Consider the following 18,541-nt stretch of genomic DNA (forward strand, 5'->3'; position numbering starts at 1 on the left):
CCAAACATGGAAGTACACATGCCTATATTGCAAACATGGGAGTACACATGCCTCTATACCAAACTGGGAATAAACATGGCTCTAATTCAAACATGGGAGTGCATAAGCCTCTAATGCAAACATAGGAGTACACATGCCTCTAATCCAAACATAGAAGAACACATGGCTCTAATTCAAACATGGGAGCACACATGCCTTTATACCAAACATGGGAGTGCCGATGGCTCTAATTCAAACATGGGAGTACATATGCCTCCAATGAAAACATAGGAGTATACATGCCTCCAATCCAAATATGGGAGTACACATGCCTCCAATCCAAACATTGGATTACTTGTGACTCTAATGTAAATTTAGGAGTACACATGCCTCCAATCCAAACATGGGAGTACACATGCCTCTAGTGCAAATGTGGGAGTACATATTCCTCTAATGCAAACATAGGAGTACACATACCTCTAAACCAAACATGGGAGTACTCATGCCTTTAAAGGAAACATGGTAGTACACACCTCTCTAATCCAAACATGGGAGTACATATGCCTTTAATCCAAACATGGAAGTACACATGCCTCAATACCAAATTGGGAATACACATCGCTCTAATTCAAGTATGGGAGTGCATATGCCTCTAATCCAAACATAGGAGTACACATGCCTATATTCTAAACATGGGAGTACATATGACTCTATTCCAAACATGGGGGTACACATGCTTCTAATCCAAACATGGAAGTACACACCTCTCTAATCCAAACATGGCAGTACACATGCCTTTAATCCAAACATGGAAGTACACATGCCTCTAATGCAAACATGGCAGTACACATGCCTCTATACCAAATTGGGAATACACATGGCTCTAATTCAAGCATGGGAGTGCATAAGCCTCTAATGCAAACATAGGAATACACATGCCTATAATGCAAACATGGGAGTACACATGCCTCTAATCCAAACATGGGAGTACACATGCCTGTATTCCAAATATGGGAGAACACATGCCTCTAACGAATACATGGGAGTATACATGCCTTTAATCCAAACATGGAAGTACACATGCCTATATTGCAAACATGGGAGTACACATGCCTCTATACCAAACTGGGAATAAACATGCCTCTAATCCAAACATAGAAGAACACATGCCTCTAATTCAAACATGAGAGTACACATGCCTTTATACCAAATATGAGAGTGCACATGGCTCTAATTCAAACATGGGAGTACACATGTCTTTATACCAAACATGGGAGTGCCCATGGCTCTAATTCGAACATGGGAGTACATATGCCTCTAATGAAAACATAGGAGTACACATGCCTCCAATCCAAACATGGGAGTACACATGCCTCCAATCCAAACATTGGAGTACTTGTGACTCTAATGTAAATTTAGGAGTACACATGCCTCCAATCCAAACATGGGAGTACACATGCCTCTAGTGCAAATGTGGGAGTACATATTCCTCTAATGCAAACATAGGAGTACACATACCTCTAATCCAAACATGGGAGTACTCATGCCTTTAATGGAAACATGGTAGTACACACCTCTCTAATCCAAACATGGGAGTACATATGCCTTTAATCCAAACATGGAAGTACACATGCCTCAATACCAAATTGGGAATACACATGTCTCTAATTCAAGTATGGGAGTGCATATGCCTCTAATCCAAACATAGGAGTACACATGCCTATATTCTAAACATGGGAGTAATATATGACTCTATTCCAAACATGGGGGTACACATGCTTCTAATCCAAACATGGAAGTACACATGCCTCTAATGCAAACATGGCAGTACACATGCCTCTATACCAAATTGGGAATACACATGGCTCTAATTCAAGCATGGGAGTGCATAAGCCTCTAATGCAAACATAGGAATACACATGCCTATGATGCAAACATGGGAGTACACATGTCTCTCATCCAAACATGGGAGTACACATGCTACTAATCCAAACATGGGAGTACTCATGCCTTTAATGCAAACATGGTAGTACACACACCTCTAATCCAAACATGGAAGTACACATGCCTCAATACCAAATTGGGAATACACATGGCTCTAATTCAAGTATGGGAGTGCATATGCCTCTAATCCAAACATAGGAGTACACATGCCTATATTCTAAACATGGGAGTACATATGACTCTATTCCAAACATGGGGGTACACATGCTTCTAATCCAAACATGGAAGTACACATGGCACTAATCCAAACATGGGAGTGCACATGCCTCTATTCCAAATATGGGAGAGCACATGCCTCTAATGCAAACATGGGAGTACACATGCCTCTAATCCAAACATGGGAGTACACATGCCTGTATTCCAAATATGGGAGAACACATGCCTCTAATGAATACATGGGAGTATACATGCCTTTAATCCAAACATGGAAGTACACATGCCTATATTGCAAACATGGGAGTACACATGCCTCTATACGAAACAGGGAATAAACATGCCTCTAATCCAAACATAGCAGAACACATGCCTCTAATTCAAACATGAGAGTACACATGCCTTTATACCAAATATGAGAGTGCACATGGCTCTAATTCAAACATGGGAGTACACATGTCTTTATACCAAACATGGGAGTGCCCATGGCTCTAATTCAAACATGGGAGTACATATGCCTCTAATGAAAACATAGGAGTACACATGCCTCCAATCCAAACATGGGACTACACATGCCTCCAATCCAAACATGGGAGTACACATGCCTCTAGTGCAAATGTGGGAGTACATATTCCTCTAATGCAAACATAGGAGTACACATACCTCTAATCCAAACATGGGAGTACTCATGTCTTTAATGGAAACATGGTAGTACACACCTCTCTAATCCAAACATGGGAGTACATATGCCTTTAATCCAAACATGGAAGTACACATGCCTCAATACCAAATTGGGAATACACATGGCTCTAATTCAAGTATGGGAGTGCATATGCCTCTAATCCAAACATAGGAGTACACATGCCTATATTCTAAACATGGGAGTAATATATGACTCTATTCCAAACATGGGGGTACACATGCTTCTAATCCAAACATGGAAGTACACACCTCTCTAATCCAAACATGGCAGTACAAATGCCTTTAATCCAAACATGGAAGTACACATGCCTCTAATGCAAACATGGCAGTACACATGCCTCTATACCAAATTGGGAATACACATGGCTCTAATTCAAGCATGGGAGTGCATAAGCCTCTAATGCAAACATAGGAATACACATGCCTATAATGCAAACATGGGAGTACACATGTCTCTCATCCAAACATGGGAGTACACATGCTACTAATCCAAACACGGGAGTACTCATGCCTTTAATGCAAACATGGTAGTACACACACCTCTAATCCAAACATGGGAGTACACATGCCTTTAATCCAAACATGGAAGTACACATGCCTCTAATCCAAACATGGGAGTACACATGCCTCTATACCAAACTGGGAAAAAACATGCCTTTAATGGAAACATGGTAGTACACACCTCTCTAATCCAAACATGGGAGTACATATGCCTTTAATCCAAACATGGAAGTACACATGCCTCAATACCAAATTGGGAATACACATGGCTTTAATTCAAGTATGGGAGTACATATGCCTCTAATCCAAACATAGGAGTACACATGCCTATATTCTAAACATGGGAGTAATATATGACTCTATTCCAAACATGGGGGTACACATGCTTCTAATCCAAACATGGAAGTACACACCTCTCTAATCCAAACATGGCAGTACACATGCCTTTAATCCAAACATGGAAGTACACATGCCTCTAATGCAAACATGGCAGTACACATGCCTCTATACCAAATTGGGAATACACATGGCTCTAATTCAAGCATGGGAGTGCATAAGCCTCTAATGCAAACATAGGAATACACATGCCTATAATGCAAACATGGGAGTACACATGTCTCTCATCCAAACATGGGAGTACACATGCTACTAATCCAAACATGGGAGTACTCATGCCTTTAATGCAAACATGGTAGTACACACACCTCTAATCCAAACATGGGAGTACACATGCCTTTAATCCAAACATGGAAGTACACATGCCTCTAATCCAAACATGGAAGTACACATGCCTCAATACCAAATTGGGAATACACATGGCTCTAATTCAAGTATGGGAGTGCATATGCCTCTAATCCAAACATAGGAGTACACATGCCTATATTCCAAACATGGGAGTACTCATGCCTTTAATGCAAACATGGTAGTACACACATCTCTAATCCAAACATGGGGGTACACATGCTTCTAATCCAAACATGGAAGTACACATGGCACTAATCCAAACATGGGAGTGCACACGCCTCTATTCCAAATATGGGAGAGCACATGCCTCTAATGCAAACATGGGAGTACACATGCCTCTAATCCAAACATGGGAGTACACATGCCTGTATTCCAAATATGGGAGAACACATGCCTGTAATGAATACATGGGAGTATATATGCCTTTAATCCAAACATGGTAGTACACATGCCTATATTGCAAACATGGGAGTACACATGCCTCTATACCAAACTGGGAATAAACATGGCTCTAATTCAAACATGGGAGTTCATAAGCCTCTAATGCAAACATAGGAGTACACATGCCTCTAATCCAAACATAGAAGAACACACGCCTCTAATTCAAACACGGGAGTACACATGCCTTTATACCAAATATGGGAGTGCACATGGCTCTAATTCAAACATGGGAGTACACATGTCTTTATACCAAACATGGGAGTGCCCATGGCTCTAATTCAAATATGGGAGTACATATGCCTCTAATGAAAACATAGGAGTACACATGCCTCCAATCCAAACATGGAAGTACACATGCCTCCAATCCAAACATTGGAGTACTTGTGACTCTAATGTAAATTTAGGAGTACACATGCCTCCAATCCAAACATGGGAGTACTCATGCCTTTAATGGAAACATGGTAGTACACACCTCTCTAATCCAAACATGGGAGTACATATGCATTTAATCCAAACATGGAAGTACACATGCCTCAATACCAAATTGGGAATACACATGGCTCTAATTCAAGTATGGGAGTGCATATGCCTCTAATCCAAACATAGGAGTACACATGCCTATATTTTAAACATGGGAGTACATATGACTCTATTCCAAACATGGGGGTACACATGCTTCTAATCCAAACATGGAAGTACACACCTCTCTAATCCAAACATGGCAGTACACATGCCTTTAATCCAAACATGGAAGTACACATGCCTCTAATGCAAACATGGCAGTACACATGCCTCCATACCAAATTGGAAATACACATGGCTCTAATTCAAGCATGGGAGTGCATAAGCCTCTAATGCAAACATAGGAATACACATGCCTATAATGCAAACATGGGAGTACACATGTCTCTCATCCCAACATGGGAGTACACATGCTACTAATCCAAACATGGGAGTACTCATGCCTTTAATGCAAACATGGTAGTACACACACCTCTAATCCAAACATTGGAGTACACATGCCTTTAATCCAAACATGGAAGTACACATGCCTCTAATCCAAACATGGAAGTACACATGCCTCAATACCAAATTGGGAATACACATGGCTCTAATTCAAGCATGGGAGTGCATATGCCTCTAATCCAAACATAGGAGTACACATGCCTATATTCTGAACTTCGGAGTACATATGACTCTATTCCAAACATGGGGGTACACATGCTTCTAATCCAAACATGGGAGTGTACATGCCTGTATTCCAAATATGGGAGAACACAAGCCTCTAATGGAAACATGGGAGTACACATGCCTCTAATCCAAACATGGGAGTACACATGCCTCTATTCCAAATATGGGAGAACACATGCCTCTAATGAATACATGGGAGTATACATGCCTTTAATCCAAACATGGAAGTACACATGCCTATATTGCAAACATGGGAGTACACATGCCTCTATACCAAACTGGGAATAAACATGGCTCTAATTCAAACATGGGAGTGCATAAGCCTCTAATGCAAACATAGGAGTACACATGCCTCTAATCCAAACATAGAAGAACACATGGCTCTAATTCAAACATGGGAGCACACATGCCTTTATACCAAACATGGGAGTGCCGATGGCTCTAATTCAAACATGGGAGTACATATGCCTCCAATGAAAACATAGGAGTAAACATGCCTCCAATCCAAACATGCGAGTACACATGCCTCCAATCCAAACATTGGATTACTTGTGACTCTAATGTAAATTTAGGAGTACACATGCCTCCAATCCAAACATGGGAGTACACATGCCTCTAGTGCAAATGTGGGAGTACATATTCCTCTAATGCAAACATAGGAGTACACATACCTCTAATCCAAACATGGGAGTACTCATGCCTTTAAAGGAAACATGGTAGTACACACCTCTCTAATCCAAACATGGGAGTACATATGCCTTTAATCCAAACATGGAAGTACACATGCCTCAATACCAAATTGGGAATACACATCGCTCTAATTCAAGTATGGGAGTGCATATGCCTCTAATCCAAACATAGGAGTACACATGCCTATATTCTAAACATGGGAGTACATATGACTCTATTCCAAACATGGGGGTACACATGCTTCTAATCCAAACATGGAAGTACACACCTCTCTAATCCAAACATGGCAGTACACATGCCTTTAATCCAAACATGGAAGTACACATGCCTCTAATGCAAACATGGCAGTACACATGCCTCTATACCAAATTGGGAATACACATGGCTCTAATTCAAGCATGGGAGTGCATAAGCCTCTAATGCAAACATAGGAATACACATGCCTATAATGCAAACATGGGAGTACACATGCCTCTAATCCAAACATGGGAGTACACATGCCTGTATTCCAAATATGGGAGAACACATGCCTCTAACGAATACATGGGAGTATACATGCCTTTAATCCAAACATGGAAGTACACATGCCTATATTGCAAACATGGGAGTACACATGCCTCTATACCAAACTGGGAATAAACATGCCTCTAATCCAAACATAGAAGAACACATGCCTCTAATTCAAACATGAGAGTACACATGCCTTTATACCAAATATGAGAGTGCACATGGCTCTAATTCAAACATGGGAGTACACATGTCTTTATACCAAACATGGGAGTGCCCATGGCTCTAATTCAAACATGGGAGTACATATGCCTCTAATGAAAACATAGGAGTACACATGCCTCCAATCCAAACATGGGAGTACACATGCCTCCAATCCAAACATTGGAGTACTTGTGACTCTAATGTAAATTTCGGAGTACACATGCCTCCAATCCAAACATGGGAGTACACATGCCTCTAGTGCAAATGTGGGAGTACATATTCCTCTAATGCAAACATAGGAGTACACATACCTCTAATCCAAACATGGGAGTACTCATGCCTTTAATGGAAACATGGTAGTACACACCTCTCTAATCCAAACATGGGAGTACATATGCCTTTAATCCAAACATGGAAGTACACATGCCTCAATACCAAATTGGGAATACACATGTCTCTAATTCAAGTATGGGAGTGCATATGCCTCTAATCCAAACATAGGAGTACACATGCCTATATTCTAAACATGGGAGTAATATATGACTCTATTCCAAACATGGGGGTACACATGCTTCTAATCCAAACATGGAAGTACACATGCCTCTAATGCAAACATGGCAGTACACATGCCTTTAATCCAAACATGGAAGTACACATGCCTCTAATGCAAACATGGCAGTACACATGCCTCTATACCAAATTGGGAATACACATGGCTCTAATTCAAGCATGGGAGTGCATAAGCCTCTAATGCAAACATAGGAATACACATGCCTATAATGCAAACATGGGAGTACACATGTCTCTCATCCAAACATGGGAGTACACATGCTACTAATCCAAACATGGGAGTACTCATGCCTTTAATGCAAACATGGTAGTACACACACCTCTAATCCAAACATGGAAGTACACATGCCTCAATACCAAATTGGGAATACACATGGCTCTAATTCAAGTATGGGAGTGCATATGCCTCTAATCCAAACATAGGAGTACACATGCCTATATTCTAAACATGGGAGTACATATGACTCTATTCCAAACATGGGGGTACACATGCTTCTAATCCAAACATGGAAGTACACATGGCACTAATCCAAACATGGGAGTGCACATGCCTCTATTCCAAATATGGGAGAGCACATGCCTCTAATGCAAACATGGGAGTACACAAGCCTCTAATCCAAACATGGGAGTACACATGCCTGTATTCCAAATATGGGAGAACACATGCCTCTAATGAATACATGGGAGTATACATGCCTTTAATCCAAACATGGAAGTACACATGCCTATATTGCAAACATGGGAGTACACATGCCTCTATACCAAACAGGGAATAAACATGCCTCTAATCCAAACATAGCAGAACACATGCCTCTAATTCAAACATGAGAGTACACATGCCTTTATACCAAATATGAGAGTGCACATGGCTCTAATTCAAACATGGGAGTACACATGTCTTTATACCAAACATGGGAGTGCCCATGGCTCTAATTCAAACATGGGAGTACATATGCCTCTAATGAAAACATAGGAGTACACATGCCTCCAATCCAAACATGGGAGTACACATGCCTCCAATCCAAACATGGGAGTACACATGCCTCTAGTGCAAATGTGGGAGTACATATTCCTCTAATGCAAACATAGGAGTACACATACCTCTAATCCAAACATGGGAGTACTCATGTCTTTAATGGAAACATGGTAGTACACACCTCTCTAATCCAAACATGGGAGTACATATGCCTTTAATCCAAACATGGAAGTACACATGCCTCAATACCAAATTGGGAATACACATGGCTCTAATTCAAGTATGGGAGTACATATGCCTCTAATCCAAACATAGGAGTACACATGCCTATATTCTAAACATGGGAGTAATATATGACTCTATTCCAAACATGGGGGTACACATGCTTCTAATCCAAACATGGAAGTACACACCTCTCTAATCCAAACATGGCAGTACACATGCCTTTAATCCAAACATGGAAGTACACATGCCTCTAATGCAAACATGGCAGTACACATGCCTCTATACCAAATTGGGAATACACATGGCTCTAATTCAAGCATGGGAGTGCATAAGCCTCTAATGCAAACATAGGAATACACATGCCTATAATGCAAACATGGGAGTACACATGTCTCTCATCCAAACATGGGAGTACACATGCTACTAATCCAAACACGGGAGTACTCATGCCTTTAATGCAAACATGGTAGTACACACACCTCTAATCCAAACATGGGAGTACACATGCCTTTAATCCAAACATGGAAGTACACATGCCTCTAATCCAAACATGGGAGTACACATGCCTCTATACCAAACTGGGAAAAAACATGCCTTTAATGGAAACATGGTAGTACACACCTCACTAATCCAAACATGGGAGTACATATGCCTTTAATCCAAACATGGAAGTACACATGCCTCAATACCAAATTGGGAATACACATGGCTCTAATTCAAGTATGGGAGTGCATAGGCCTCTAATCCAAACATAGGAGTACACATGCCTATATTCTAAACATGGGAGTAATATATGACTCTATTCCAAACATGGGGGTACACATGCTTCTAATCCAAACATGGAAGTACACACCTCTCTAATCCAAACATGGCAGTACACATGCCTTTAATCCAAACATGGAAGTACACATGCCTCTAATGCAAACATGGCAGTACACATGCCTCTATACCAAATTGGGAATACACATGGCTCTAATTCAAGCATGGGAGTGCATAAGCCTCTAATGCAAACATAGGAATACACATGCCTATAATGCAAACATGGGAGTACACATGTCTCTCATCCAAACATGGGAGTACACATGCTACTAATCCAAACATGGGAGTACTCATGCCTTTAATGCAAACATGGTAGTACACACACCTCTAATCCAAACATGGGAGTACACATGCCTCTAATGCAAACATGGCAGTACACATGCCTTTAATCCAAACATGGAAGTACACATGCCTCTAATGCAAACATGGCAGTACACATGCCTTTAATCCAAACATGGAAGTACACATGCCTCTAATGCAAACATGGCAGTACACATGCCTCTATACCAAATTGGGAATACACATGGCTCTAATTCAAGCATGGGAGTGCATAAGCCTCTAATGCAAACATAGGAATACACATGCCTATAATGCAAACATGTGAGTACACATGTCTCTCATCCAAACATGGGAGTACACATGCTACTAATCCAAACATGGGAGTACTCATGCCTTTAATGCAAACATGGTAGTACACACACCTCTAATCCAAACATGGAAGTACACATGCCTCAATACCAAATTGGGAATACACATGGCTCTAATTCAAGTATGGGAGTGCATATGCCTCTAATCCAAACATAGGAGTACACATGCCTATATTCTAAACATGGGAGTACATATGACTCTATTCCAAACATGGGGGTACACATGCTTCTAATCCAAACATGGAAGTACACATGGCACTAATCCAAACATGGGAGTGCACATGCCTCTATTCCAAATATGGGAGAGCACATGCCTCTAATGCAAACATGGGAGTACACAAGCCTCTAATCCAAACATGGGAGTACACATGCCTGTATTCCAAATATGGGAGAACACATGCCTCTAATGAATACATGGGAGTATACATGCCTTTAATCCAAACATGGAAGTACACATGCCTATATTGCAAACATGGGAGTACACATGCCTCTATACCAAACAGGGAATAAACATGCCTCTTATCCAAACATAGCAGAACACATGCCTCTAATTCAAACATGAGAGTACACATGCCTTTATACCAAATATGAGAGTGCACATGGCTCTAATTCAAACATGGGAGTACACATGTCTTTATACCAAACATGGGAGTGCCCATGGCTCTAATTCAAACATGGGAGTACATATGCCTCTAATGAAAACATAGGAGTACACATGCCTCCAATCCAAACATGGGAGTACACATGCCTCCAATCCAAACATGGGAGTACACATGCCTCTAGTGCAAATGTGGGAGTACATATTCCTCTAATGCAAACATAGGAGTACACATACCTCTAATCCAAACATGGGAGTACTCATGTCTTTAATGGAAACATGGTAGTACACACCTCTCTAATCCAAACATGGGAGTACATATGCCTTTAATCCAAACATGGAAGTACACATGCCTCAATACCAAATTGGGAATACACATGGCTCTAATTCAAGTATGGGAGTGCATATGCCTCTAATCCAAACATAGGAGTACACATGCCTATATTCTAAACATGGGAGTAATATATGACTCTATTCCAAACATGGGGGTACACATGCTTCTAATCCAAACATGGAAGTACACACCTCTCTAATCCAAACATGGCAGTACACATGCCTTTAATCCAAACATGGAAGTACACATGCCTCTAATGCAAACATGGCAGTACACATGCCTCTATACCAAATTGGGAATACACATGGCTCTAATTCAAGCATGGGAGTGCATAAGCCTCTAATGCAAACATAGGAATACACATGCCTATAATGCAAACATGGGAGTACACATGTCTCTCATCCAAACATGGGAGTACACATGCTACTAATCCAAACACGGGAGTACTCATGCCTTTAATGCAAACATGGTAGTACACACACCTCTAATCCAAACATGGGAGTACACATGCTTTTAATCCAAACATGGAAGTACACATGCCTCTAATCCAAACATGGGAGTACACATGCCTCTATAACAAACTGGGAAAAAACATGCCTTTAATGGAAACATGGTAGTACACACCTAACTAATCCAAACATGGGAGTACATATGCCTTTAATCCAAACATGGAAGTACACATGCCTCAATACCAAATTGGGAATACACATGGCTCTAATTCAAGTATGGGAGTGCATAGGCCTCTAATCCAAACATAGGAGTACACATGCCTATATTCTAAACATGGGAGTAATATATGACTCTATTCCAAACATGGGGGTACACATGCTTCTAATCCAAACATGGAAGTACACACCTCTCTAATCCAAACATGGCAGTACACATGCCTTTAATCCAAACATGGAAGTACACATGCCTCTAATGCAAACATGGCAGTACACATGCCTCTATACCAAATTGGGAATACACATGGCTCTAATTCAAGCATGGGAGTGCATAAGCCTCTAATGCAAACATAGGAATACACATGCCTATAATGCAAACATGGGAGTACACATGTCTCTCATCCAAACATGGGAGTACACATGCTACTAATCCAACCATGGGAGTACTCATGCCTTTAATGCAAACATGGTAGTACACACACCTCTAATCCAAACATGGGAGTACACATGCCTTTAATCCAAACATGGAAGTACACATGCCTCTAATCCAAACATGGAAGTACACATGCCTCAATACCAAATTGGGAATACACATGGCTCTAATTCAAGTATGGGAGTGCATATGCCTCTAATCCAAACATAGGAGTACACATGCCTATATTCCAAACATGGGAGTACTCATGCCTTTAATGCAAACATGGTAGTACACACATCTCTAATCCAAACATGGGGGTACACATGCTTCTAATCCAAACATGGAAGTACACATGGCACTAATCCAAATTGGGAATACACATGGCTCTAATTCAAGTATGGAAGTACACATGCCTCTAATCCAAACATGGAAGTACACATGCCTCAATACCAAATTGGGAATACACATGGCTCTAATTCAAGTATGGGAGTGCATATGCCTCTAATCCAAACATAGGAGTACACATACCTCTAATCCAAACATGGGAGTACTCATGTCTTTAATGGAAACATGGTAGTACACACCTCTCTAATCCAAACATGGGAGTACATATGCCTTTAATCCAAACATGGAAGTACACATGCCTCAATACCAAATTGGGAATACACATGGCTCTAATTCAAGTATGGGAGTGCATATGCCTCTAATCCAAACATAGGAGTACACATGCCTATATTCTAAACATGGGAGTAATATATGACTCTATTCCAAACATGGGGGTACACATGCTTCTAATCCAAACATGGAAGTACACACCTCTCTAATCCAAACATGGCAGTACACATGCCTTTAATCCAAACATGGAAGTACACATGCCTCTAATGCAAACATGGCAGTACACATGCCTCTATACCAAATTGGGAATACACATGGCTCTAATTCAAGCATGGGAGTGCATAAGCCTCTAATGCAAACATAGGAATACACATGCCTATAATGCAAACATGGGAGTACACATGTCTCTCATCCAAACATGGGAGTACACATGCTACTAATCCAAACACGGGAGTACTCATGCCTTTAATGCAAACATGGTAGTACACACACCTCTAATCCAAACATGGGAGTACACATGCCTTTAATCCAAACATGGAAGTACACATGCCTCTAATCCAAACATGGGAGTACACATGCCTCTATACCAAACTGGGAAAAAACATGCCTTTAATGGAAACATGGTAGTACACACCTCACTAATCCAAACATGGGAGTACATATGCCTTTAATCCAAACATGGAAGTACACATGCCTCAATACCAAATTGGGAATACACATGGCTCTAATTCAAGTATGGGAGTGCATAGGCCTCTAATCCAAACATAGGAGTACACATGCCTATATTCTAAACATGGGAGTAATATATGACTCTATTCCAAACATGGGGGTACACATGCTTCTAATCCAAACATGGAAGTACACACCTCTCTAATCCAAACATGGCAGTACACATGCCTTTAATCCAAACATGGAAGTACACATGCCTCTAATGCAAACATGGCAGTACACATGCCTCTATACCAAATTGGGAATACACATGGCTCTAATTCAAGCATGGGAGTGCATAAGCCTCTAATGCAAACATAGGAATACACATGCCTATAATGCAAACATGGGAGTACACATGTCTCTCATCCAAACATGGGAGTACACATGCTACTAATCCAAACATGGGAGTACTCATGCCTTTAATGCAAACATGGTAGTACACACACCTCTAATCCAAACATGGGAGTACACATGCCTCTAATGCAAACATGGCAGTACACATGCCTTTAATCCAAACATGGAAGTACACATGCCTCTAATGCAAACATGGCAGTACACATGCCTTTAATCCAAACATGGAAGTACACATGCCTCTAATGCAAACATGGCAGTACACATGCCTCTATACCAAATTGGGAATACACATGGCTCTAATTCAAGCATGGGAGTGCATAAGCCTCTAATGCAAACATAGGAATACACATGCCTATAATGCAAACATGTGAGTACACATGTCTCTCATCCAAACATGGGAGTACACATGCTACTAATCCAAACATGGGAGTACTCATGCCTTTAATGCAAACATGGTAGTACACACACCTCTAATCCAAACATGGAAGTACACATGCCTCAATACCAAATTGGGAATACACATGGCTCTAATTCAAGTATGGGAGTGCATATGCCTCTAATCCAAACATAGGAGTACACATGCCTATATTCTAAACATGGGAGTACATATGACTCTATTCCAAACATGGGGGTACACATGCTTCTAATCCAAACATGGAAGTACACATGGCACTAATCCAAACATGGGAGTGCACATGCCTCTATTCCAAATATGGGAGAGCACATGCCTCTAATGCAAACATGGGAGTACACAAGCCTCTAATCCAAACATGGGAGTACACATGCCTGTATTCCAAATATGGGAGAACACATGCCTCTAATGAATACATGGGAGTATACATGCCTTTAATCCAAACATGGAAGTACACATGCCTATATTGCAAACATGGGAGTACACATGCCTCTATACCAAACAGGGAATAAACATGCCTCTAATCCAAACATAGCAGAACACATGCCTCTAATTCAAACATGAGAGTACACATGCCTTTATACCAAATATGAGAGTGCACATGGCTCTAATTCAAACATGGGAGTACACACGTCTTTATACCAAACATGGGAGTGCCCATGGCTCTAATTCAAACATGGGAGTACATATGCCTCTAATGAAAACATAGGAGTACACATGCCTCCAATCCAAACATGGAAGTACACATGCCTCCAATCCAAACATGGGAGTACACATGCCTCTAGTGCAAATGTGGGAGTACATATTCCTCTAATGCAAACATAGGAGTACACATACCTCTAATCCAAACATGGGAGTACTCATGTCTTTAATGGAAACATGGTAGTACACACCTCTCTAATCCAAACATGGGAGTACATATGCCTTTAATCCAAACATGGAAGTACACATGCCTCAATACCAAATTGGGAATACACATGGCTCTAATTCAAGTATGGGAGTGCATATGCCTCTAATCCAAACATAGGAGTACACATGCCTATATTCTAAACATGGGAGTAATATATGACTCTATTCCAAACATGGGGGTACACATGCTTCTAATCCAAACATGGAAGTACACACCTCTCTAATCCAAACATGGCAGTACACATGCCTTTAATCCAAACATGGAAGTACACATGCCTCTAATGCAAACATGGCAGTACACATGCCTCTATACCAAATTGGGAATACACATGGCTCTAATTCAAGCATGGGAGTGCATAAGCCTCTAATGCAAACATAGGAATACACATGTCTATAATGCAAACATGGGAGTACACATGTCTCTCATCCAAACATGGGAGTACACATGCTACTAATCCAAACACGGGAGTACTCATGCCTTTAATGCAAACATGGTAGTACACACACCTCTAATCCAAACATGGGAGTACACATGCTTTTAATCCAAACATGGAAGTACACATGCCTCTAATCCAAACATGGGAGTACACATGCCTCTATAACAAACTGGGAAAAAACATGCCTTTAATGGAAACATGGTAGTACACACCTAACTAATCCAAACATGGGAGTACATATGCCTTTAATCCAAACATGGAAGTACACATGCCTCAATACCAAATTGGGAATACACATGGCTCTAATTCAAGTATGGGAGTGCATAGGCCTCTAATCCAAACATAGGAGTACACATGCCTATATTCTAAACATGGGAGTAATATATGACTCTATTCCAAACATGGGGGTACACATGCTTCTAATCCAAACATGGAAGTACACACCTCTCTAATCCAAACATGGCAGTACACATGCCTTTAATCCAAACATGGAAGTACACATGCCTCTAATGCAAACATGGCAGTACACATGCCTCTATACCAAATTGGGAATACACATGGCTCTAATTCAAGCATGGGAGTGCATAAGCCTCTAATGCAAACATAGGAATACACATGCCTATAATGCAAACATGGGAGTACACATGTCTCTCATCCAAACATGGGAGTACACATGCTACTAATCCAAACATGGGAGTACTCATGCCTTTAATGCAAACATGGTAGTACACACACCTCTAATCCAAACATGGGAGTACACATGCCTTTAATCCAAACATGGAAGTACACATGCCTCTAATCCAAACATGGAAGTACACATGCCTCAATACCAAATTGGGAATACACATGGCTCTAATTCAAGTATGGGAGTGCATATGCCTCTAATCCAAACATAGGAGTACACATGCCTATATTCCAAACATGGGAGTACTCATGCCTTTAATGCAAACATGGTAGTACACACATCTCTAATCCAAACATGGGGGTACACATGCTTCTAATCCAAACATGGAAGTACACATGGCACTAATCCAAACATGGGAGTGCACACGCCTCTATTCCAAATATGGGAGAGCACATGCCTCTAATGCAAACATGGGAGTACACATGCCTCTAATCCAAACATGGGAGTACACATGCCTGTATTCCAAATATGGGAGAACACATGCCTGTAATGAATACATGGGAGTATACATGTCTCTCATCCAAACATGGGAGTACACATGCTACTAATCCAAACATGGGAGTACTCATGCCTTTAATGCAAACATGGTAGTACACACACCTCTAATCCAAACATGGAAGTACACATGCCTATATTGCAAACATGGGAGTACACATGCCTCTATACCAAACTGGGAATAAACATGGCTCTAATTCAAATATGGGAGTTCATAAGCCTCTAATGCAAACATAGGAGTACACATGCCTCTAATCCAAACATAGAAGAACACACGCCTCTAATTCAAACACGGGAGTACACATGCCTTTATACCAAATATGGGAGTGCACATGGCTCTAATTCAAACATGGGAGTACACATGTCTTTATACCAAACATGGGAGTGCCCATGGCTCTAATTCAAATATGGGAGTACATATGCCTCTAATGAAAACATAGGAGTACACATGCCTCCAATCCAAACATGGAAGTACACATGCCTCCAATCCAAACATTGGAGTACTTGTGACTCTAATGTAAATTTAGGAGTACACATGCCTCCAATCCAAACATGGGAGTACACATGCCTCTAGTGCAAATGTGGGAGTACATATTCCTCTAATGCAAACATAGGAGTACACATGCCTCTAATCCAAACATGGGAGTACTCATGCCTTTAATGGAAACATGGTAGTACGCACCTCTCTAATCCAAACATGGGAGTACATATGCATTTAATCCAAACATGGAAGTACACATGCCTCAATACCAAATTGGGAATACACATGGCTCTAATTCAAGTATGGGAGTGCATATGCCTCTACTCCAAACATAGGAGTACACGTGCCTATATTCTAAACATGGGAGTACATATGACTCTATTCCAAACATGGGGGTACACATGCTTCTAATCCAAACATGGAAGTACACACCTCTCTAATCCAAACATGGCAGTACACATGCCTTTAATCCAAACATGGAAGTACACATGCCTCTAATGCAAACATGGCAGTACACATGCCTCCATACCAAATTGGAAATACACATGGCTCTAATTCAAGCATGGGAGTGCATAAGCCTCTAATGCAAACATAGGAATACACATGCCTATAATGCAAACATGGGAGTACACATGTCTCTCATCCAAACATGGGAGTACACATGCTACTAATCCAAACATGGGAGTACTCATGCCTTTAATGCAAACATGGTAGTACACACACCTCTAATCCAAACATTGGAGTACACATGCCTTTAATCCAAACATGGAAGTACACATGCCTCTAATCCAAACATGGAAGTACACATGCCTCAATACCAAATTGGGAATACACATGGCTCTAATTCAAGCATGGGAGTGCATATGCCTCTAATTCAATCATAGGAGTACTCTTGCCTCCAATCCAAACATGGGAGTACACATGCCTCCAATCCAAACATTGGAGTACATATGACTCTAATGCAAATTTAGGAGTACACATGCCTATATTCTAAACATGGGAGTACATATGACTCTATTCCAAACATGGGGGTTCACATGCTTCTAATCCAAACATGGAAGTACACATGGCACTAAT

The sequence above is a fragment of the Saccoglossus kowalevskii genome, chromosome 3 (genome assembly GCF_978046115.1).
Source record: "Saccoglossus kowalevskii chromosome 3, keSacKowa6.1, whole genome shotgun sequence".
Lineage (NCBI taxonomy): Eukaryota > Metazoa > Hemichordata > Enteropneusta > Harrimaniidae > Saccoglossus > Saccoglossus kowalevskii.